This window comes from Arachis ipaensis, chromosome B8, assembly GCF_059453495.1.
Source record: "Arachis ipaensis isolate K30076 ecotype BB chromosome B8, ASM5945349v1, whole genome shotgun sequence".
In the NCBI taxonomy this organism is placed as follows: Eukaryota; Viridiplantae; Streptophyta; class Magnoliopsida; order Fabales; family Fabaceae; genus Arachis; species Arachis ipaensis.
The window spans coordinates 16,551,262-16,577,322 of NC_142443.1; the positions used below are offsets into that span (position 1 = coordinate 16,551,262).

At 34.9% G+C, this 26,061-nt stretch overlaps 1 non-coding gene across 1 annotated transcript; it reads right to left on the minus strand.

The window, feature by feature from the left end:
* Nucleotides 1–15,663: 15,663 nt before the first annotated feature.
* Nucleotides 15,664–15,771, minus strand: LOC148547320 (small nucleolar RNA R71). Its single transcript, XR_015897741.1, has one exon. It is a non-coding gene; the product is annotated as a small nucleolar RNA R71 (small nucleolar RNA).
* Nucleotides 15,772–26,061: the final 10,290 nt, after the last annotated feature.

The window sequence follows — 26,061 nt, forward strand, 5'->3', positions numbered from 1 at the left end:
ATCTTCATTGTTTGGTTGAAAGGAAAGCAAGAGAAAATAAAATGTGGGAATGTAAGCACATGATGTGTAAATTAAATGAATTTTAATAATACTTTTATATTTATTACTAGCTAGTGGTTTAACATATATACTAGTGGATTAACTATTTTATTTATTAAATATATATAATAATTAATGAGTTTAATCAAAATAACAATAAATATTTTATTCTCTAAAAATTAGTGGTTTTAGCTAGACAGTCTTAGAAATAATATATATATATATATATATATATATATATATCAAAGTATCAGTTATCAGCATAAAATATATATTAAAATATAAAATACATATTAAAAATAAGTTAAATTACATATATATTTATATACAAATATATAGTAACTGATTTTGGTGATTAATTTTAATATATAAATAGCACTTTTAATATATATATATATATATATATATGTCTGTGTGCGTGCGCGTGTGTATGTGTGGTGAATTTTAGTGCATATTACTTAGTATCTAATTTTTGTCTAACTTATTTTTTGAATAAAATTTTAAATATTTAAAAATAATTTATTTTTATATTTTTAAATTAAATATTAATTTTTAACTTTTTTTTAGTAAGTTAAATATTACCTTTTAAACACAATAGCAATCACACACTATATATATCAGGGACGGAGTCACGTAGAAGGTAAGGGAGGCAATGGCCTCCCCGACCATCAATTTTTCTCTATAAATTATACATAAAATTTAATTTAGTCCCCTTAAATATTTTATTTTATTTTTTTTAAAGATAAAATTATTTTAGAATAATGCTACATGTACACCAAAACATCAAAGTCAGCCATCCGTATAAAATATATGTTAGAATACAAATATACATTTAAAATAAATTAAACCACAGATATATTTATATATAAATATATTGATGGCTGATTTTAATGACTGATTTTAGTATACAAATAGTATTTTTGATATAATTAACATGAGTATTTTGGATAAATAATTTGATAACAAATTATTTTCCAATTTGTTGGATGCTTATTTATATTAAAACAAACCAGCAAATTACATAAACATGGATTAAAATAAGAATCGCTCGCTTGATAAGAAAGAGGTTGCATGTAGAACAGTATACTAAGATATTATTATGCATTGCAAAAGTTTGGAATTAGCTAATTATAATAACAAGTTAATTAAGTGTCTTTAAGTCTAAACCCTAGACTCTTAAGAACACTATTAGATAAAAATAGTCATCTTGTATATTTTTAATAGGTTAAATTACACAGTTGGTCTCTATACTTTTGGTGAAATTGTAAATTGGTCTTTACACTTTAAAAGTTTGTAATTGGGTCCCTAAAGATAATTAAAATTTATAATTTAGTCCTCGCCGTTTAAAAAGTGTTTGATTTAATAGAATATTCTCAAAATATTCTTTATTTTAAACATGTGACCTGCACATATTTGCAATAGGGACCAATTTGCAACTTTAGTGAAAGTATGAGGACCAACCGTGTAATTTAATCATTTGAAAATGACCAAAAACTCCCTAGACTATCTGAATCCATCCTACTCCTCCCCAGCTCTCTTACTCTCACTTTCTCACTTTTCAAAATGGCACCCCAACCCCAACGCTCTTTGTCTCTCACCTCGGCTCACCATCGTCGTGCTTCTCGCCTCCGTCACCATGCCGAATTCACTAATAAATTGAGTTGCTATTTTTGTGTTGATTTGTTGCTATTTTTTTCTTAGACATTAAATTGTTCGCTTTGAGCATGCTTGAGATTGGAATTGTTCTCTTTCATTTATCGTCGGTGTTCAGTATTGGGATTGGAAGAGAAGAAAAAGTTGTCGGATGAGAGAGGCGAGATAGAGAAAGGAGGCGAGACCCGACTCGTGAGCACAAATGCGGTGGATCCGGTGTAACGACGGTGAACCGAGGTGAGAGATAGAGAGCGGTGGGGTTCGGGTTTCGTTTTAGAAAGTGAGAAAGTGAGAGTGAGAGAGTTGGGGAGGGACGGTTAGGTTCAGATAGCCTAGGGAATTTTTGGTCACTCCAAATGATTAAATTACACAGTTGATCCCCATACTTTTACTAAAATTGTAAATTGGTCCCTGTTCTCAAACATGTGCAGTAGGTCACATGTTCAAAATAAAGAATATTCTGAGAATATTCTGTTAAATCAAACACTTTTTGAACGGTGGGGACTAAATTACAAATTTTAATTCTCTTTAGGGACCTAATTATAAACTTTTAAAGTGTAGGGACTAATTTGTAATTTCACTGAAAGTGTAGGGACCAACTATGTAATTTAACCTTTTTAATATATGTAAGACATTATAATAAGTGTGTATTGAAAATGTTAAAAACTTGCATTTCCAATAAAAGAATTTACTGTTATTGCTTCTAAAAGCACTTATTAATTGTAATGAGTATAAACCAACTTGGGTTGGTCGAGTAGTCAACTCACTCGTCCGCTTAAACAAGTGTCGGGAGTTCGAATCCCGCCGACCTGTCAGGTTGGGAAATACCGTAGCCAACCAAAAAATTGTAATGAGTATAATAATTAGGCTTACTCCAATTAATAGGAAATGGAAATAGATATTTGATACTAGAAAAAATTAGTGTAGGTATTTGTACGATGTTTCAAAAATATTTAATATTTTATTTATATCTAAAGTATTTTAGACAAATTATTTTTAACATATTTAATTTTAAATTAAGCTCAAATTATTTTTTTTATTCATACGAATACTAAAATAATAGTATATAACAAAAAATTTATAAAATTATTGGATTAATTAAAAATAAAGTGAAATATGTAATAAATCAATATCTTAGTTTCTATGAAAAACGTGCATATACATTTTTTTTGTCTCCAATATTGATCGTTGCACATTTATAAGTTGTATTTCTGTTCCTGTAATAAATAAAATTTAAATATTATTTATATAAAAATTTCTATCCAACTATAAAAAAAATATGCAAAAACACAATTAACAACAAAGAGATACCAATTGATTAAACGGTATCTGATTATCTAAATTTATGAAAGACTTCTCTATACACAACATTAATCATGCAATTCTCAAAACAAGACCCTCTCATGATTCTGAATTAAAACCTTTATCCCTTACTTGCTCTTAACTCTTGAAAGTGCCACATAAAACTATCAGTGCAAAAAAATCGATCTCGATAAATACAGACCCACAATTTTTAACGTTTGTCCTTCAATTTTGTTGATTGTCGTACCAAAAGATACTATCAATAAAAATTGTCTTCTCTAAAACTTGATTGAAATGTTGTCATTATTTAGAACCATATTTATTTTTGGGATTAATACAATTCCTCCTATTTTGGTCCCTGTTAGTATTTCGCATTCAACCATGTGATTTTCAAGTCTCCTAACCTGTAGTCATGTACCATTGTATAGGTCATTTGACTAGTTTATGTTCTTAATTAGCATTACCGGAACACCAATTTTAAGTATGCTTATGAAGTGGTAGACCAGACAATTAAGAGCATTCAATACTTCTAGATTAAAGAATTTCAAGTGTCTTTCCATATTACGACCTTTCTCAACACAAAGATTGTCTGAACTAAGATACACATTTTTCTCACCAGGAATAATTGATAATAGTTGACTATTTATTTTATCAATAACATCTAAGGTTAATGCTAGTATTGTTTGATGATTAAAGTGATTGCTTGACAGATAGCTATGCACCAAGCCTGAAAAGATAGTCGATTAACTCATCAAATGCCTGTTTGAAATCTGGAACTATCATATCCATAGGAATCTCAATTTCTAATTCTCCATCTAAGTTATCTCCTATTAGGCCATCACTAACTTTTAACATCCACTCACTAAATTCCTTGATTTTCTGTTGGTTTTTATTTTCGTATCCTATCGTAGAACACTAGAACTTCAGCAGACTCCTAAAAGTACGAAGAATTTATGGTTCCATGCACTATATCCTGTCGAGATCCTCTTGTAATTACAGGAAATATTTATTTAAAGTCTCCACCGAATACAACCGCCTTCCTCCCGAATGGACGCTCGCCATTTGCAATTGATGTGTACCTCATAATATCCCTCAGACGTCTATATATCCAGTATTTCATAACCATACCTGCTAAGCATAGCTGCCTCGTCCCAAATTATTAAATATGTCTTTATCACAATTTGGCAAGGGGTGAGCCCTGCCGGATATTGCAGGTAGAATATTCATTTACAATTAGAGGTATCTTGAATCTAGGGTGTGCAGTCCTACCGTTTGGTAGGAGAATCGAGGCTATTCCACTGGAAGCCACATTAAGCACTATTTTATCCTCTGACCTAACTTTTGCTAACATCAAATTGTAAAGAAACATTTACTGCAACCACTGTGACCATAAAGGAAAAAAAAACCCTCCTTCGAATTCGCTCACAACCCTTATAACTCTGTCGTAATCTTCCTTCTGTTCTATAGTCACTGTGCACAACGTCGATGATGTTAAGGTCTCTAATTGATATCTTTCATACTTGAATTCCTCTATTATTAGTCATCACTCATCCTGCAATGAGTAGTTACTATAAAAAAGGATTGACATTAGAGGATATTCTTGCAAGCTCCTTCCATAAGAATGCATGATATCTTCTATGTCTGATAATATAAAATTTTTTATATCCTCATCAGACAACATTAAATCTATCACATTTAAAAAAAAAGCTAGGCCAACAAACTATATCTAGCCATAAAATGTTATTTGAAGTTATGAAATACACAAATAAGATAGTAAGATTATACCATTCATGTTCAAATACTTTCGATGTCTATGCAGAATATCATCTGAAAGTTATAGCTAATAATTCTCCCTGCCAAAGTTAGGTCTCGAAAGACTATTTGGTATCAGTAAAATTACGAATAGTCTTCTCACATATGATACAAATGCCCAAGTTCCTACTCATTTAAGGCATGCATCTACGAACTTCTTATCATCTTACAATAACCCAAGAGAAAAGCATGCATTCTTGAAAATATCATAAGTTACACCATTCACCATCTTTATATCTTTAAAGTTAGTGCAACCCTTCTGAATATTTAGTAGAAGACGAAGGTAATAGTCTTCTCCACTTCTTGTAGGAACATATATCAATCTACCAATAGAGAATCTCCTTTTTCTTGGTGTCCATATCTTCCCATCTCTTTGCCAGACAAACTTTGTAGAAAACTCGGAATATATTAGGATGACTCACTATGCATATTTCTTGTTAACATTCATCCAAGCAAGAAACATAGTATTTTATCCTTCTGCCTTGTCAACAACGTCCTCTACATGTTTTAGGTCCTGATAAACAACATATTATTCACCAAGTAGATAGAATGGTAGACGAATAATAGTAAACTCCTTGGCTAGAATTTGATAACTAAACAACCTCTAAGCAGCCTCACATGCTAATATATACCTACAATCATAGTAGCTCTGAATCTCATCTACACTTTGTATGCTTTGGTTAGATTCTGGCTCATAAATGATTGTAGTTATGCGGTCATTTTCCTTGTGCACATACTTGAACAAATACTTGATTGCGCTTGTCTAGCATGTGTACTCCACATTTAAATGACGTGCATACTCTAACAACAATTTAGCATTGTAAGGAACAATGTAAGAATTATCCAAGTGAACCCCTTTTTTCTGCACTATTCGCCTATCATCCCACCTTCTATACTTTGAAAATCCAACTTCATCAATAATTGTTCTTTGTCTAAACTCCTTTGAAAAATATTTTGGTATCGTGATCGTCCTTCATGCAAGAAGAATTGGCATTGTACAAACCACATGGCCCATAGACCATATATGTTTGCACTGCCTTGTATAGATCTTTATTACTTTTAAAATCAGAAATCTTAGCTGAGATAAAGCAATCTATGTCATTAGGTAATTGTGACCTAAAGTCTGGATGCATGAACAATAATATGTGTGCATGGAAAAGTCTCTTCTTTTGAAACTCAACCATTCATCATCTGTATTTTGAACCACCTAGTTAGTCTCCAAATAGACACACATAATACATAGAAAAGCAAGCATTTGGTACTTTATATAAACACATGGAAACTTATATCCTATAATGCTTTCAAATATCTCTCCTTCCTTCAAGTCTTTGATGAGGTGATCCAACTTAAGTTTGAATACCCTACATAATATATCTGGTCTATCTTCAGTCTTTAAACTCATTTTATCAACTTCTTGTGTGATTTTCTGCCATTCAAAATTACACATAATGGTTATAAAATAACAAGGATAACTAGCATACTTGTATATAGAAAAGGCATCCTTGCAATTATTAATCATATACCTTAGTCCACCAGTAAAAGTACTTAGAAGAACAATTCTCTTTCCTATCTATGTAGCATCCACTTGACTATTTATAAGATTTTGTTGAAGCCCTTTATATTTATCAACCTACAACTTCTTTTGGTTGAATCTGCAACTTCTTTTGGTTGAATCTGTGCCAGCTTAACCTATCAGACTCTACCATGTTGTATGCATCAACCAAAAGCTGTTGGAAAAGTCTTCTCAACTTCAAAAGAATAGGAAACTCATCAATTCAATGTTGTATTCTATAAACAAAGACTTGTCGCATGGATATGTCGTCTTCTTCAGGGTTTCCTCTACTTGGAACCTTACGTGAGACTAGAATTCCTTTCCTAAAACCATCTTCTCCATATAGAAAAAGCTAAGGATACTGAAGAGCCAAATACTGTAGATGTAGGACACATATCATTTGTAATCTCTTTATCTTTATCTCAATAACCATGTCTCTGTCTTATGCTGGTTGTTTAACATCACCCATAATTAGTACAACAACCTCAGAAAAAGTTGGCAATCATATTTTTTGCCATCTTGATTTATGTATACATATATATTAATTATTTAATTAATAATTTTCTTGTTCTCAGAATATACTTATTTTGTTTAAATATTTCTTTGTTTATGGTTATGATTATTTATGTAACACCCTACCACACAGAGCTTTACACCTAGGATGTAAAATAGAGGTGGCGAGGTGCTACGATTTCTAAAATTAAAATACATACATATAATAGTAGAAAGAATATAATAAACTAGGAGCCTTGAAAAATGGGTAAAACAAAATCGCGAAACGAAAAGCGCAACGCTCCGGAAATGGAATAACTTGTGTGTGAAGAAAACTATAACTATCAAACATAAGATAATAAAAGTAGGAATAGAGGGCCAATGATACAAAATAACAAGCTCCTAACTCAGCCCACGAAATCAAGGCTGATCGAAGAATATTTACACATATATACATACATAACCAAAATCCAGATGTACATAAACAAAATCCTGTCTCTCTATAAACCTCTAAGAGGATCAAAAGAGCAAGATATGCGGAGAGAAAGCTAAGTACATATATATATATATATATTACTGTACAAGGCAATATATATATTACTGTCTCTCTATAAACCTTGGCCGATTCCCATGTGACGATCAAGGCAATTTAACACTAACCAACACAGCCCCAAAACCTCAACTAAACAACTTCCTCCAAGTTCTGGTATTCACAATTTCAGGCTACAATTATTTATTCGCAACCTAATACACATTCATAACACATACATACCCAATTTAATACTCAAAGCTCAAATTCAGTGAAATTAAAGTGGAATTATGGTTTCCTCACCTTACCCAAGCTTCACATAAGCAAGAGTGAACGTTTTCCTCAAGTTAATTAGATCCTAAAACATCAAAGAGTAAAGAAATTCAATATCCCCACTTAATTTTCCAAAAATTGCGGAAAAAGAGGCTGAGGGTGAATAAGCGAGTTACCTATGAAATTTTTTTAGTAGAAACGTAGAGCTCGACAGGGCGGTCGCGTGGCCGCAAACAGTGCAGCGATCGGAGCTCGGACGGAGAAATTACGGCGAGATGAATTTTGCCGTAAGGGTTCGGCGTTCTTCTCCTTCCCTGGAGCTTTCAGCTTCGTTTCAGCTGAAATGAGAAAAAGAAAGAGCGTGGGTCCATTTAAAGGTTGGCCCGGTTGGGCCCACATGCTCGGTTTAGGTCTGGTCCAACCGGTTCGATTCGTTCGGTCCAATCTTAGACCGATTTCTTCGAAATTAGTGTCAAAATTCTCATTTCGATGAGTTTTATCCTAATTTTATATAATATTTACATTTCAAATCTTCTTTATTGAAAACTAATTTATTGACTAATTATTTACTAATTTAACGGGGTTTACAATTTCTTTTTGAGTCTATAATTATTTAAGAATTCTTTTATTCTATTAATATTATTATTGTATGTATAATAATTTTTATAAATCATGGTATTTTTCTTATATATATATATATTATGTAATTAATAGTTTTTTTTCTCAAAATATATTTATTTTATTTAAATAATTCTAAATATTTTATTATTTATATATACATATCATATTAATTATAGGTAAATATATTTAAGTTACATATATTAATTATTTTTTATTATAATTATTTTTTATTCTCAAAACATATTTATTTCTTGATTACGATTATTTTTTTACATATATAAAATTATTTTTGAACCTACGATCATTCAAGAATTTTTTTTATTCCTTATTATTAATATTCGTGTACGTATAATATTTACAAATCATGGTAATCTTCATAAATCACTATTAAAAACATAAATTTGTATAAAAATAGTGGTATAATAAGAATAATAAAATTATAGATAATATTATAATTACATAAAATAATATTAATTATAATTGTATATTCATTTAATAGTAATAATGATAAAATTGATCTACTTTAAGATAGAAAAATAAAATTTTAATTAATACTAAATTAATTTATTATATATATTAATTATAGTCATAAATTTTAGCATTAATATATTTTTTTTATACCCATGATTATTTCTTTATATATATGTTGAAAAACTAAATTTTATCCCAATATGCTATTTATTATAGGTTATCATAAGATTATACGTGTAATTAATTATAAGATAATATATGTTAATAAAATTTTATCATAATGATCCAATTAATTACACATTAATAAAATTTTAATCCAACTAAATATATTATTCACTACAACAAAACAGCGCAACGGCGGCTGTTATTTTGGGGGGTTGCGGCGGTTATAACCACCGCTAGAATCAGCTCCTGGCGGTGAGCAAAATGCGGACAGGTCAACCGTCGGCATAGCAGTGGCAGTGATTTTAAAGAACTACTGGAATAATCGCCACCAGAGTCACTCGGCAAATCGCGGCGGTTTAACACCGCCACTATGCGCGTGAACTAGGCAAAGTAGGTGCCGCAAAATTCAAAATTTTAGTTATCGTTGGACATTCAGGGCGGTTTTGAACCGCCGCTAAAAGATCGACAGGAACTTCTCATGAATTTTGTGGCGGTTTTAATAAATACTATTGTTAATAAAATCTTAACCCAACTATTAATTATTTTATCATCTATTTATAATAATTTCATATAATTGGTTAAAATAATGGTTATATCAAAGATATTATTTATTATTAGCAGATTTTTTAACTTAACAATTTTTTTAGTTATATTGAGAGCAAATAATAAAAATAAAAATATATTTAAAAACAAAAAAAGAAATTTCATATTAAAAAAATAACATATCCAAAAATAATAGTCATAATATATAAATTGAGGAAACAATACAAATTTCTCTAAAATTAATTTAATCAAATGCTAATATTAGAACTAAATTGTTTAAATAATATTTAAGCTATTATAGTCCTTAGACATGTAAGACCCCAGATTTTGAAAAATTAAACTAATTATAATTTAATTTATTTTATTTATTTAAGAATATATTTTCAGAGATTTTTATATTAATGGAATACTTTTTTATTATTGATTTAAAACTTTAGTGATTGAAATAATGAGTTTTATCTACTTTAATTTTATTAATTAGATATTGAATCTTATTTTATGATTTAAAGAAAATTAATTTAATTAACTCTAGTTATGGAATTAGAGTATTTATTTGAAAATAAATTTGTAAATTAAAAATTAAATAGTATTTTTATAGATATTATTATTGGATTAAAATTGGTTTTCAATTACTCTATTACCCTTAATTTTATTAAATTGCCTAAACTACCCTAATCTTAACCTAACCTAGCGACCGCCTCACCCCACGGTCCCACCCAAAACACACACATGCACACTGAGAATCAAACAGAGAAGAGGGGGAGTTGCAATCAGAAGAAACGGAGAGAGGAGAAGAGGGGGAACGGTGTCATGCCGCCACGCCGCCAAGTCGCCGTCGACGTCAACCCGAGGGAGAGAGGGAGTCTGCAAGTTGAAGGAACCTGTGCCGCTGCCATGAGTTGTTCATTGTGCTGCCATCATGGTCACCGAGAGGGACGCGGCCAGTTTCGTTGACGTCAGATCCGTCGCCGCCATGCCTTCCCCACCGCCAATCCGTCTTTGCCAATGGAGACCCTGTCGCCGAGCTGCTGTACCGCCGCTGCCGCCATCGAGTTTGCCAGGAAAAAAAAGCTCGAACGGGAGTGAGAGAATAAGGAGGTTGCCGCCGCGGGATCGTTGCCATCACAGATGAGCAGAACGCGAACAGAGAGGAGGGAAACTCGCCAGATGAGCAAAAGGATACACCGCTGTGCCTGGCTGCCGGAGAACGGCGCCATGGTTACCGGGAAGCACCGCTGGAGGTGCTGCTGTCCCTGTTCTTCCTTCCTAGTGGTACAGTAAGTCGCTTTGCTCCGAAAACCCTCTTAAATCGTTGTTCCGTTATAAGTTATTAAGGGTTTTCACGACGTTGATGTCTTAGGTTTGAGCTACTATGACTGCATGCAGTGTGTGATGGCTACTGCTGCCACGAGAGCAGTCGAAAGTGATGCCGCTCCTATGAATATAAAGAAAAAGAGAGGTTCGCTGCGTTTAATAATTGCCGAGTTCGACGATTTGAGGTAGGGAGTTTTATTTTAAAATCAACAGTTTTTAATTTAAGAATGCCCAAAAGGCTTATTGAATAATTGCAAATAATATATAAGGGTTTAGTATGACAAATTGATATGGATTGGTTGAATTGTGCTTGTGAATGGTGTTTAATTTAGTGTTATTTGCTAAACCAAAATATGAATTGAGTTTGGATTGGTGCTGTGATTGTTGCCGGAATTTCTAGTCATGTTGATTTCTTGGTCTGGTTGTTGATATGAGATTTATTTTATGATTTCTAGACATGCATCATCCTTATTTGTACATTTGTATTTGATTGTGTTTTCTTATCTTGTTCCTCTGTGATTGTGTTGTTTGTCTTATTGCAAATTGTTTGTGTGTTTATCTGTTTCTTGCGCTATTGTTTCTCTGTGATTGAGATTTGTTTTAAGTTCGGAAATCTAAAGAAAGTAATTAATTATATAAAGTAAAAGTATTTCCAAAGGTTTAACAAAATAGTTTTATTGAGTAAGTTAATTATTTGCATTATATTCATTACTTTTACGACATTCTCATTCCCTACTAAGAACGTGTGGTTTGTTCTCACCCCAAAATCTTTCACTCTTTCAGTGACACAGGTTTGAAGACTCAGTTTGAAACTGCAGGTGATTATTAGTCTTATTTGAGTTAAGTTTATGTGTTGAGTTGCTTTCCTAGAATTCCCTTGCCTTTGTTAATTAAGATTTTGCTTTATACAGAGGGATAGGAGTTGTATCTGAGTTTTATTTAAATTCTTTTGTATGATATTTATTATTATTAATAACTATGTGATTAGTATTTCTTGGAGATCTTGATATATGATTTTAATTAATAAAAACAAAATTTTCTGGCATTCTCTTAAAAATTGAAACGCGATATCGCACTAAAGGCTCAATATTAAATAGTAAATAAGAAAAACAGGTCAGTAACGCCTCATTTTTTGTACGATCATGACGTACTGGAAGTTGGGTTATTACAAGACACATATAGATTAGAGTCATTCTCATAACGACAATCAACTGAAACAATATCATCAGGTTGAACATTTAGAATTTGTATAAATGCAGACTATCCTCTTGTTAAATAAGTTTCATTATCCGCTGCTATCCAGGAATACGGCAACGTATAGAATACCTACACCGAGAAAATAAATTAACCTTTATTCCCATTAATGGCATTGCATTGATGCGCACCAGAAGACTAGTAGTTTCTGAAAGAAAAAATAGAATATGTTGTAAAATTATTTTTATTACGAAAAGTTTAAAAAAGAAAACTTAAATGCAGTACCAATCTTTAAAATTGCATCTCTATGCTTGACACAATTCTAGCAAAACTAAAACTAAGTTAAGGAAATTCAATCTCATTATATGCTCTACTTCGAAGATTTTTGGGTAGACGTAGAAAGCATGGAGGGGATGAAATTTGAACTTAGCCTATAAAGCTCCTTGGAAAGCAATTGCTCAATCTAAAATCGAACTCCTCCTAAGAAAACTAACTTTACCCACATTCTATTAGGTTGGTCATAATATATGAGTAAATCCAACCATCCTTCAGTAAAATATATAGAGTTCATTGTCTCTTCATTGAATTCTTGCATCCATGTAATCCAACCATTTGGCCATGCCTAGACCTTGTTCTTATGTATTTTCAACGGTGGAGTTTCTACACACCACAGATTAAGGTGTGGAGCTCTGCTGTTCTTCATGAATTAATACAAAGTACTATTGTTTTTCTATTCAACTCAAGTCTATTTCTTCTCCAAGATATTCATTCGTTCTTCAACTTGATGAATGTGATGATCCGTGACACTCATCATCATTCTCACCTAGGAACATGTGCCTGACAACCACCTCTGTTCTACTAGCAATGGCTTGAATGCGTATCTCTTGGGTTTCTAATCTAAGATTGGAACCTTCGTGGTATAGGCTAGAATTATTGGCGGCCATTCCTGAGATCCGGAACGTCTAAACCTTGTCTGTGGTATTCTGAGTAGGATTTGGGAAGGGATGACTATGACGAGCTTCAAACTCGCGATTGTTGGGCGTGTGACAGACGCAAAAGGATCAATGGATCCTATTCCAGCATGATCGAGAACCGACAGATGATTAGCCGTGCGGTGACAGCGCATTTGGAACATTTTCACTGAGAGGACGGGAAGTAGCCATTGACAACGGTGATGCCCAACATAAAGCTTGCCATGGAAAGGAGTATGAATGATTGGAAGAAGGCAATAGGAAAGCAGAGGTTCAGGGGGAACAAAGCATCTTCATACGCTTATCTGAAATTCCAACCAAAGAATTACATAAGTATCTCTATCTTTATTTTATGTTTTATTTATCTTTTAATTATCAATTCTCCATCACCATCTGAATTCGCCTGACTGAGATTTACAAGGTGACCATAGCTTGCTTCAAGCCGACAGTCTCCGTGGGATCGACCCTTACTCACGTAAGGTATTACTTGGACGACCCAGTGTACTTGCTGGTTAGTTGTGCGGAATTGTGACAAAGTATGATTCACGTTTGAGAGCTCCAAGTCTTTGGCGCCATTGTTGATGATCACAATTTCATGTACCAAGTTTTTGGCGCCGTTGCCGGGGATTGTTCGAGTTTGGACAACTGACGGTTCATCTTGTTGCTTAGATTAGGTACTTTTCTTTTTATTTTTCAGAATTTTTAAGAATGAATTCTAGAGTTTCAACGTGATGTTCTTATCATCACAAAAGCTAATTGATTCTCATCAATTTAGCTGCTGAATGTAATGTCCTACTGAAGCTTGGCCAACCATGTCTAATCTTTTTAGACTGAAGCTTTAGACTAACATTGCATGATTCCTGGAATTCTTATTAAAAGTTTTGAATCTCTTTATTTTCTTTTCCATATAAGTTTCAAAAATCACAAAAAAATTTATAAAATCATAAAAATAAAAAATATTTTATGTTTCTTGTTTGAGTCTAGTGTCAATTTTTAAGTTTGATGTCAATTGCATTCTTCTTGCATTTTTCGAAAATATGCAATATGTTCTTCATTAATCTTCAAGTTGTTCTTGATGATTTCATTGCTCTGATCTTTAAATTCTCTTGTTTTGTGTGTTTTATTGTTTATCATATGCATTCTCAATTTTTAGTGTCTCCTATATGAAAATTTTTAAGTTTGGTGTCCTGCATGCATTGTTTATTTGATCTTAGTTGCATTTTTTTGTTATTTCTCATCATTAAAAATTCAAAAATATTTTTAAAATTGTGTCTTTTCAAGTCAATAATACAGAAAATTGAAGATTCAGAACATTCAGCAGAGGAATCAAATAGAAAAAGCTGGGCGTTCAAAACGCCCAGTGAAGAAGGAAAACTGGCGTTTAAACACCAGCCAGGGTACCTGGCTGGGCATTTAACGCCCAAAAGGGTAGCATTTTGGGCGTTAAACGCCAGAATGGATGCCATTCTGGGCGTTTAACACCAGAAGGACACTAGAGGGAAGATTTTATTTTTAATTCAAATTTTTTTCAAATCTTCATAATTTTTCAAAATCAAACCTTTTTCAAATCATATCTTTTCAATCATATCTCTTCAAAATCAATTTCTTTCCATTTTTTTTATTTTCGAAAGTTCTTGTTATAATTAAATATTTACTTCAAAATTTTCAAGTTGTTACTTGCCTATTAAGAAAGGATCAAAAGTTTTAATTCTAAAATCATATCTTCTAATTTCTTGTTAGTCAAGTAATCAACTTTAATTTTAAAACTTTCTCTTTTTAGTCTGATTTTCAATCATATCTTCTCAATCATATCTTTTCAATCACATCTTTTTCAAAATTAATTTTCAATCATATCTTTTTAATTTCTAATTTTAAAATCTTTTCAAAATAATCACTTAATTTCTTTCCTAATCTTAATTTTCGAAAATCTCAATCAAATTTTCAAATTTCTTTTTAATTATTTCAAAATCTTTTTAATTTATTTTCGAAAATTCTTCCCCTCTTCTCACATCCTTCTATTTAAAGGACTAACACTCCTCCTCAAGGTACAATTCGAAATCCCTCCTTCTTTATATGTTCGAATTCTCTTCCATCTACCTCCTCCTTCTATTCTTCTTTTCCTCTGACACCTCAAGGAATCTCTATACTATGACATAGAGGATTCTCTACGTTATTGTTCTCCTCTCTTTCATATGAGCAGAAGCAAAGATAAATGCATACTTGTTCAAGCTGATCCTGAACCTGAAAGGACCTTGAAGAGAAAGCTAAGAGAAGCTAAAGCACAATTCTCTTTAGAGGGCTTAACAGAGCTTTTCAAGGAAGAAGAAACCATGGCAGCCGAAAACAACAATGCCAATAATGCAAGGAAGGTGCTTGGTGACTTTACTGCACCTACTCTCGACTTCTATGGGAGAAGCATCTCAATCCCTGCCATTGGAGCAAACAACTTTGAGCTTAAGCCTCAATTAGTTTCTCTAATGCAACAGAATTGCAAGTTTTATGGACTTCTATTGGAAGATCCTCATCAGTTTTTAGCTGAATTCTTGCAAATATGTGACACTGTCAAGACCAATGGGGTTGACCCTGAAGTCTACAAACTTGTGCTTTTTCCTTTTGCTGTAAGAGACAGAGCTAGGACATGGTTGGATTCACAACCTAAAGAAAGCCTGAACTCTTGGAAAAAGCTAGTTAATGCCTTCTTGGCAAAGTCTTTTCCACCTCAAAAATTGAGCAAGCTTAGAGTGGAAGTCCAAACCTTCAGACAGAAGGAAGGTGAATCCCTCTATGAAGCTTGGGAAAGATACAAGCAATTGATTAGAAGGTGCCCTTCTGACATGCTTTCAGAATGGAACATCATAGGTATTTTCTATGATGGTCTGTCTGAACTATCCAAGATGTCATTGGATAGCTCTGTTGGAGGATCTCTTCATCTGAAGAAGACGCCTGCAGAAGCTCAGGAACTCATTGAAATGGTTGCAAATAACCAATTCATGTACACTTCTAAAAGGAATCCTGTGAATAATGGGATAGCTCAGAAGAAATGAGTTCTTGAGATTGATACTCTGAATGCCATATTGGCTCAGAATAAAATATTGACTCAGCAAGTCAATATGATTTCTCAGAGTCTGTCTGGAATGCAAGCAGCAACAGGCAGTACTAAGGAAGCTTCCTCTGAAGAAGAAGCTTATGATCCTGAGAACCCAGCAATGAAAAAGGTGAATTACATGGGAGAATCCTATGGAAACACCTATAATCCTTCATGGAAAATCATCCAAATCTCTCATGGAAGGATCAACAGAGACCTCAACAAGGTTTCAACAACAATAATGGTGGAAGAAACAGGTTTAGCAATAGCAAGCCTTTTCCATCATCTTCTCAGCAACAGACAGAGAATTCTAAGTAAAGCCACTCTGACTTAGCAACCATTGTTTCTGATCTAATCAAAACCACTCAAAGTTTCATGACTGAAACAAGGTCCTCCATTAGAAATTTGGAGGCACAAGTGGGTCAGCTGAGTAAGAAAATTACTGAACTCCCTCCTAGTACTCTTCCAAGCAATACAGAAGAGAATCCAAAGAGAGAGTGCAAGGCCATAACCACAACCCACACGGCCGAACCTGGAGAGGAGGAAGAGGCAGTAATCTCCACTGAGGAAGACCTCAATGGACGCCCACTGGCCTCCAAGGAGTTCCCTAATGAGGAACCATGGGAATCTGAGGCTCACACTGAGAGATTCCATTGAATTTACTTCTGCCATTCATGAGCTCTGATGAGTATTCTTCCTCTGAAGAGGATGAAGAGGTTACTGAAGAGCAAGTTGCTAAGTACCTTGGAGCAATCATGAAGCTAAATGCCAAGTTGTTTGGTAATGAGACTTGGGAGGATGAACCTCCATTGCTCATCAAAGAATTGGATGACTTGACTAGGCAGAAATTACCTCTGAAGAGACAAGACCCTGGAAAATTCTCTATCCCTTGTACCATAGGCACCATGACCTTTGAGAAGGCTTTGTGTGACTTAGGGTCAAGTATAAACCTCATGCCTCTCTCTGTAATGGAGAAGCTAGGGATCATTGAGGTACAAGCTGCAAGAATCTCACTGGAGATGGCAGACAATTCAAAGAAACAGGCTTATGGACTTGTAGAGGATGTCTTGGTAAAGGTTGAAGGCCACTACATCCCTGCTGACTTCATAATCCTAGAGACTGGAAAGTGTATGGATGAATCCATCATCCTTGGCAGACCCTTCCTAGCCACAGCCAAAGCTGTGATTGATGTTGACAGAGGAGAATTGATCATTCAAGTGAATGGAGACTCCCTTATGTTTAAAGCTCAAGGATATCCCTCTGTCACCATGGAGAGGAAGCATGAAGAGCTTCTCTCAATACAGAGTCAAACAGAGCCCCCACAGTCAAACTCTAAGTTTGGTGTTGGGAGGCCACAACCAAACTTTAAGTTTGGTGTTGAACCCCCACATTCAAACTCTAAGTTTGGTGTTGGGAGGTTCCAACATTGCTCTGAACATCTGTGAGGCTCCATAAAAGCCACTGTCAAGCTATTGACATTAAAGAAGCGCTTGTTGGGAGGCAACCCAATTTTTACTTATTTATGTTAAATTTCTATTTTCTTTTGTTATTTTATGTTTTCTGTAGGTTGATGATCATGTGAAGTCACAAAAATAATTAAAAAGGCAAAAACAGAATGAAAAATAGAACACCCTGGAGGAGAAACTTACTGGCGTTTAAACGCCAGGAAGGGTAGCAGAATGGGCGTTAAACGCCCAGTCTGGCACCATTCTGGGCGTTTAACGCCAGAAATGGGCACCAGACTGGCGTTTAACGCCAGGAATGGGCAAGAAGCTGGCGTTAAATGCCAGAAATGGGCAGCAGCCTGGCGTTTAACGCCAGGATTGGCAGCAAGGGGCGTTTTGCACGCCACATGGTGCAGGAATGAGAAATCCTTGACACCTCAGGATCTGTGGACCCCACAGGATCCCCACCTACCCCACCTCTCTCTCTCTTCTTCACCCATTCACCAATCACCTCAATATCTCTTCCCCAAAACCCCTCACCTATCAAATCCCACCATTCTCTTCACCACTCACATCCATCCTTCATAAAAGCCCACCTACCTCACCATTCAAATTCAAACCACTTTCCCACCCAAACCCACCCATAATGGCCGAACCATACCCCCCTCTCCACTCCTATATAAACCCATCTTCACTCCTTCATTTTCACACAACATACACACTACCCATCCCCCTTGGCCGAAACACAAAGCCCCCTCCATCTCCTCTATTTCTTCTTCTTCTACTCTCTTCTTTCTTTTTTTATTCGAGGACGAGCAACCTTCTAAGTTTGGTGTGGTAAAAGCTAAAGCTTTTTGTTTTCCCATAACTATTTATGGCACCAAAGGCCGGAGAAACCTCTAGAAAGAGGAAAGGGAAGGCAAAAGCTTCCACCTCCGAGTCATGAGAGATGGAGAGATTCCTCTCAAGGGTGCATCAAGACCACTTCTATGAAGTTGTGGCCAAGAAGAAGGTGATTCCCGAGGTCCCTTTTAAGCTCAAAAAGGGCGAATATCCAGAGATCCGACACGAGATCCGAAGAAGAGGTTGGGAAGTTCTCACCAACCCCATTCAACAAGTCAGAATCTTAATGGTTCAAGAGTTTTATGCCAATGCATGGATCACCAAGAACCATGATCAAAGTGTGAACCCGGACCCCAAGAATTGGCTTACAATAGTCCGAGGGAAATACTTAGATTTTAGTTCGAAAAATGTAAGGTTGGCATTCAACTTGCCCATGATGCAAGGAGACGCACACCCATACACTAGAAGGGTCAACTTTGATCAAAGGTTGGACCAAGTCCTCATGGACATATGTGAAGAGGGCGCTCAATGGAAGAGAGATTCAAGAGGGAAGCCGGTTCAACTAAGAAGGCATGACCTCAAGCCCGTGGCTAGGGGATGGTTGGAGTTCATCCAACGCTCAATCATTCCTACTAGCAACCGATCTGAAGTTACTATAGACCGGGCTATCATGATTCATAGCATCATGATTAGAGAGGAAGTAGAAGTTCATGAGGTTATATCCCAAGAACTCTACAAGGTGGCGGACAAGTCCTCCACTGTGGCAAGGTTAGCCTTCCCTCATCTCATTTGTCACCTCTACAATTCAGCTGGAATTGACATAGAGGAAGACATCCTCATTGATGAGGACAAGCCCATCACTAAGAAAAGGATGGAGCAAACAAGAGATCCCATTCATGGACAAGAGCATGAGGAATTTCCTCATCATGAAATCCCTGAGATGCCTCAAGGGATGCATTTTCCTCCACAAAACTATTGAGAGCAAATTAACACCTCCCTAGGAGAATTAAATTCCAACATGGGACAACTAAGGGTGGAGCACCAAGAGCATTCCATCCTCCTCCATGAAATTAGAGAAGACCAAAGAACCATGAGAGAGGAGCAACAAAGGCAAGGAAGAGACATTGAGGAGCTCAAGCACTCCATAAGATCTTCAAGAGGAAGAACAAGCCGCCATCACTAAGGTGGACCCGTTCTTTAATTTTCTTGTTCTTTATTTTCCTGTTTTTCGAATTTTTATGCTTATGTTATTTATGTTTGTGTCTTTATTACATGATGATTAGTGTCTAAGTGTCTATGCCTTAAAGCTATGAAAATGAATCCATCACCTTTCTTAAATGAAAAATGTTTTTAATTGAAAAAAGAAAAAGAAGTGCATGAATTTCAAATTTTAAAACAGTTTAATTATTTTGATGTGGTGGCAATACTATTGTTTTTCTGAATGAATGCTTGAACAGTGCATATTTTTGATATTGTTGATTCATGAATGTTAAAATTATTGGCTCTTGAAAGAATGATGGGAAAAGGAGAAATGTTATCTGATGATCTGAAAAATCATAAAATTGATTTTTGAAGCAAGAAAAAGCAGTGAAAAGCTTGCAGAAAAAAAGGGATATATGCGGAAAAAAGAAAAAAAAAGAGAAAGAGAAAAGAAAAAGAAAGAAAAAGAAAAGCATGCAGAAAAAGCCAATACCCCTTTAAACCAAAAGGCAAGGGTGATAAAAAGGATCCAAGGCTTTGAGCATCAGTGGATAGGAGGGTCCATAGGAATAAAATCCTGGCCTAAGCGGCTAAACCAAGCTGTCCCTAACCATGTGCTTGTGGCGTGAATGTGTCAAGTGAAAACTTGAGACTGAGCGGTTAAAGTCGTGGTCCAAAGCAAAAAGAGTGTGCTTAAGAGCTCTGGACACCTCTAATTGGGGACTCTAGCAAAGCTGAGTCACAATCTGAAAAGGTTCACCTAGTTATGTATCTGTGGCATTTATGTATCCGATGGTAATATTGGAAAACAAAGTGCTTAGGGCCACAGTCAAGACTTATAAAGTAACTGTGTTCAAGAATCAACATACTTAACTAGGAGAATCAGTAACACTATCTGGATTCTGAGTTCCTATAGATGCCAATCATTCTGAACTTCAAGGAATAAAGTGAGATGTTAAAACTGTTCAGAAGCAAAAAGCTAAAAGCTCCGCTCATCTAATTAATACTGATCTTCATAGATATTTTTGGAATTCATTGTATATTCTCTTCTTTTGATCCTATTTGATTTTCAGTTGCTTGGGGACAAGCAACAATTTAAGTTTGGTGTTGTGATGAGCGGATAATTTATACGCTTTTTGGCATTGTTTTTAGTATGTTTTTAGTATATTTTAATTAGTTTTTATTATATTTTTATTAGTTTTTTAAATAAAAATCACTCTTCTTGACTTTACTATGAGTTTGTGTGTTTTTCTATGATTTCAGGTATTTTCTGGCTGAAATTGAGGGACCTGAGCAAAAATCTGATTCAGAGGCTGAAAAAGGACTGCAGATGCTATTGGATTCTGACCTCCCTGCACTCAAAGTAGATTTTTTGGAGCTACAGAAGCCCAATTGGCACGCTCTCAATTGCGTTAAAAAGTAGACATCCTAGGCTTTCCAGCAATATATAATATTCCATACTTTGTTTGAGATTTGATGGCCCAAACAGGCGTTCCAAGTCAGCTCAAGAATTCTGGCGTTTAACTCCAAAACTGGCACAAAAGCTGGAGTTAAACGCCCAAACTGGCACAAAAGGTGGCGTTTAACTCCAAGAAAAGTCTCTACACATGGAAGCTTCAATGCTCAGCCCAAGCACACACCAAGTGGGCCCGGAAGAAGATTTCTGCATTAATTACTGATTTCTGTAAACCCTAGGCTACTAGTTCTCTATAAATAGGACCTTATACTATTGTATTTTAAATCCTGGGAATCATCTTTGATAAGTCTTATGCTATCTTAGACACGTTTGAAGGCTGGCCATTCGGCCATGCCTAGACCTTGTTCTTATGTATTTTCAGCGGTGGAGTTTCTACACACCATAGATTAAGGTGTGGAGCTCTGCTGTTCTTCATGAATTAATACAAAGTACTATTGTTTTTCTATTCAACTCAAGTCTATTTCTTCTCCAAGATATTCATTCGTTCTTCAACTTGATGAATGTGATGATCTGTGACACTCATCATCATTCTCACCTAGGAACATGTGACTGACAACCACCTCTGTTCTACTAGCAATGGCTTGAATGCGTATCTCTTGGGTTTCTAATCTAAGATTGGAACCTTCGTGGTATAGGCTAGAATTATTGGCGGCCATTCCTGAGATCCGGAACGTCTAAACCTTGTCTGTGGTATTCTGAGTAGGATCTGGGAAGGGATGACTGTGACGAGTTTCAAACTCGCGATTGTTGGGCGTGTGACAGACACAAAAGGATCAATGGATCCTATTCCAGCATGATCGAGAACCGACAGATGATTAGCCGTGCGGTGACAGCGCATTTGAAACGTTTTCACTGAGAGGACGGGAAGTAGCCATTGACAACGGTGATGCCCAACATAAAGCTTGCCATGGAAAGGAGTATGAATGATTGGAAGAAGGCAATAGGAAAGCAGAGGTTCAGGGAGAACAAAGCATCTTCATACGCTTATTTGAAATTCCAACCAAAGAATTACATAAGTATCTCTATCTTTATTTTATGTTTTATTTATCTTTTAATTATCAATTCTCCATCACCATCTGAAATCGCCTGACTGAGATTTACAAGGTGACCATAGCTTGCTTCAAGTCGACAGTCTCCGTGGGATCGACCCTTACTCACGTAAGGTATTACTTGGACGACCCAGTGCACTTGCTGGTTAGTTGTGCGGAATTGTGACAAAGTGTGATTCACGTTTGAGAGCTCCAAGTCTTTGGCGCCATTATTGATGATCACAATTTCGTGCACCAAACACCAACCAAAGGGCTGATGTTTGCAACCGACACAGATTTAACACCCACTGATTTTTCGGACAGCAATTGGGGAACTTGTTCAGATACAAGGAGATCAACCTCAGGCTGTTGCTTTTTCATTGGCACTTCAATTGTGTCCTGGAAAAGTAAGAAACAAAGTACAGTCACCAATTCTTCATGTGAGGCTGCATATAGAGCTCTAGCAATGGCTACACGGGAGGCACAGTGGATCACTTATGTGCTGCAAGATCTGAGAATAAGGCTTGAAAGACCCATTGGAATATACTGTGATAGCCAATCTTCATTGCATATTGCCGCTAATCCCGTATTCCATGAGAAAACTAAACATATAGAGATGGATTGTCACATTGTGAGAGACAAATGGCAAGAGCAAGTCACAAAGTTGCTACCCATCTCCACCCACAATCAAGTGGCAGACATATTGACAAAAGTTTTAGCAATGTTTGAGCAAGCTGAGAATGATGGAGAGCATCGATTCTAGCTTGAGAGAGGGTGTCACATGAGAAAACACGTGGAGTAACTTGTTAGAGTAGTTAGTAGCTGAGTTAGTTGTAAATATAGTTAGTTAGGAGGCTAATTGTTGTTATATTAATAGTTGCAACCAGCTGTAAAATAAGTAAAAAGAAAAGCCTGATCAATAAAGAATGAGTCTTTGAGACTGTGAGAGAACTTTTATTGCTCTCTGGTCACAATTCCCATCCTGTGAAGTTCTTCCATTCTCTTCTTGAACGCTTCACCACTGCAACACTTATACAAATAGATTTTCAAAAGTGTGACGAAAAGATCTATATATCTTACTTTTATAAAATTCAGAACCTCAATGTAATAAAAAAATTTTAAAGACAAAAATGTCTGACGTTAAATTTTTAGGGATCTATTATTTGAACATAAACTCGTATTATAATACTTATTACAAGTCAAAGTCATATGTAAACTTACGAAATATCTTAGGATATTTATTTTTCCTCTAATTACGTTCTTTCCTTCTATCTGATCAATTTCTCTTCCCTTCAATTTATCAAAATCCCCTTATCCTAGCAATTTCCTTTCATGGAGGTTTCTAATGTTGTTTCATTAACCAAATTCTAAAAGTTTAAGTCGTCCAACCACTATGCATGTAGGAGTATAAATAACGAAATAAAGAAAAGATTGAACGTCAAAAATTCAAAATAGTAAATTTAAGGGTTAGGTACTGTTTTCGTCCCTAAGGTCTGAGGTGAAAATCAAATTCATCCCCGACCTTTTTTTGTTATTAAAATCATCCCCAACGTTACAAAATGTTATAAAATCGTCCTTTTGTCCATAAATAAAATTTTTTGGACAATTTTGCCCTTAAACAAAAATAAAAATGATAAATAAAGGAAAGCCGATCACATTGCTTAAGCTGCATCTCTGAATTAAAGATGGTTGAAAAGAGAGTATTGCCTGCAAATGCAATCAATATTTGTTTCTATCATTTACAATGATTAATCTACTTTCTTTAACTAATCCATCTTACGAGTCCTAATAAATTATCAATTTGTAGCAACTAGCACCAAAAAGTGTGCATTGGCCATTAAGAAATACCAAATAAATGGCGTGCTAAACCCTCAAGGCATTTCTTTAAGTCAGCTGCTGCAAATGATGTGCCATCTGATTCAGATGCCTCCCATTCCTCTGGAGCAAAAACACGAGATCCTTCCATCTACAGAAAATTAAAAGTAAAAAGAGGAAATTTTATAAAGTTGATAATTAGAAAAAACCAGCTGCAGTGTAGGGAAGCATACCTGACGGAAGACAGGACAATGAGTTGAATCAATTGAGTCCCTACGGTAAACATCACCGGTAACAAGGAAATGAGTGTAACCACTTCTCAATAATTCAGCCTGATGAGCACTCGTGACATTCTTTTGTCACATGGAATTAGAAGTTGGGCAAGAAGGAACTGGCACATCAATAATCCCTTCAAGCATGAGCACAACACTCAGAAACTAGCCCTAATTGCACAAACAAAACTCAGAAATTGCTACGAACAAAACAAAAAAATTGAAAATTTTTTATGAACCCAGATCTATGAACCCAGATCACAACTGCCGCCACTGGCCACTGGTCTTCGAAATGGTCGTTGGAAAAGGGAGAAAAGGGAGATATGAACCCGAGAAAAGGGAGATCCGAAATTGGAAAATGCGAGGAGGGCGAGGCGCGTTGCTACGACGGCGAGTCGCGGCGCTGGCGAGGGGGAGTCACGATGCTGCGAGGGCGACAGTGAGTCGCGACGGCGACGACCAGGCGCGGCGAGGCTTCCTTCTCTCTGAGTCTCTGCTTCTCTTTCTCTGAGTCTTTGCTTTTCTTCGTTTCTTGCTCTCCCTCCTCTCTCTGTTGTGGAAAGAAAAAGAAGAAATGAAGGTAAACGATGAAATTAAGATGAAGGATAGTTTTGTCCAAAAATTAAAGAAAGGACGATTTTATAATGTTTTGTAATGTTGAGGATGATTTTAATAACAAAAAAAGGTCGGGGACGAATTTGATTTTCACCTCAGACCTTAAGGACGAAAACAGTACTTAACCCTAAATTTAAACTCAAACCTGACTAGAAGCCTTTTTTTTTTCTTTTTTGTTAAGGCTCGAGGCCTTTTTAGTTTGCGCCAAGTTAATGTCTTAATGCTGTCCTTCCTTTTTTTATGTTTGGGATTCTTTTTATTGTTGGTGAGCATTTGGGCTTCCCAACTCTGGTTGTATCAAAACAAAAACAAGTAAAACACTGTTCTAATCTTGTAAAGAGTTCTGACAAAAAAAAATTTCTTAAAGGGTGTTTTTGTTTTTACACGTGACTCCTTAAATAATCACATCTTAACATAAAAAAATATATTATGAATCATTAGATGATTTGATATGTTTAATTAAAGGTTCACAACATTAATTTCAGATAAAAATATTGTTGTTAAAATAACCAACTTTTTTTTTACAAAATGAAACAAATAATAACATGATATTGAGTTTGATTGATACCATGCATATTTTTAATTAGTGAATATTCCGATGATGACATCTTCACATGAAAATAGTATTGTAGACTATTAAATGAGTTGATGTATTTGACTAAATATATTTGATTAATCATTTAAGGATTCATTATGTGGGTATTCCCCTTTTTAATTTATAAGTAACAAATAACTTCCAGTCCAAACAAAAAGTAACAAATAACTTGTACATTTTACTTAACCTTTTAATATATGGGAATATGTAGATAATGATCATTTAAAAAAAATGTATGCAAAAAAATTAAGACAAAATTAAATTTATAGTCCTCCTTTTTCAATTTTTTTTAATATATGGTTATTAACCTATTACTATAAAAAAAATTGTGACCAGAAAGTAGAATTTCTCTTTCAATCTAAAAATATATTTTATTGAATTAAACTGAATAACTATTATAATTAGGAAGATTTTATTATGCTGAAGGCTTCTCCTTTCTTTAAATGCTGAAGACACATGTGTAGGCTATAGGGATGACATGCGGTGAGTGAGAAAGTATGGGAAAATTGAGTCTCTATTTTATAGCAGATCATAAGGTCCCATAGAGCAACATCTGTGGTTACTTACACAGCTGTTTATGATTATAATGTTGGGTTAATTCTTGTAGTAACTAAAATGTGTAGTGTTTTTGTAACTACTATTGGAATTTATTGCAAAAACTGTGTTGGGTTATTTCAAAAAAGAGTAACTTGGAGTTAGAAGATTAATATGATTGGGCTTAGCAAAAAAACCTTAGTCTTATTAAAATGCTGTTT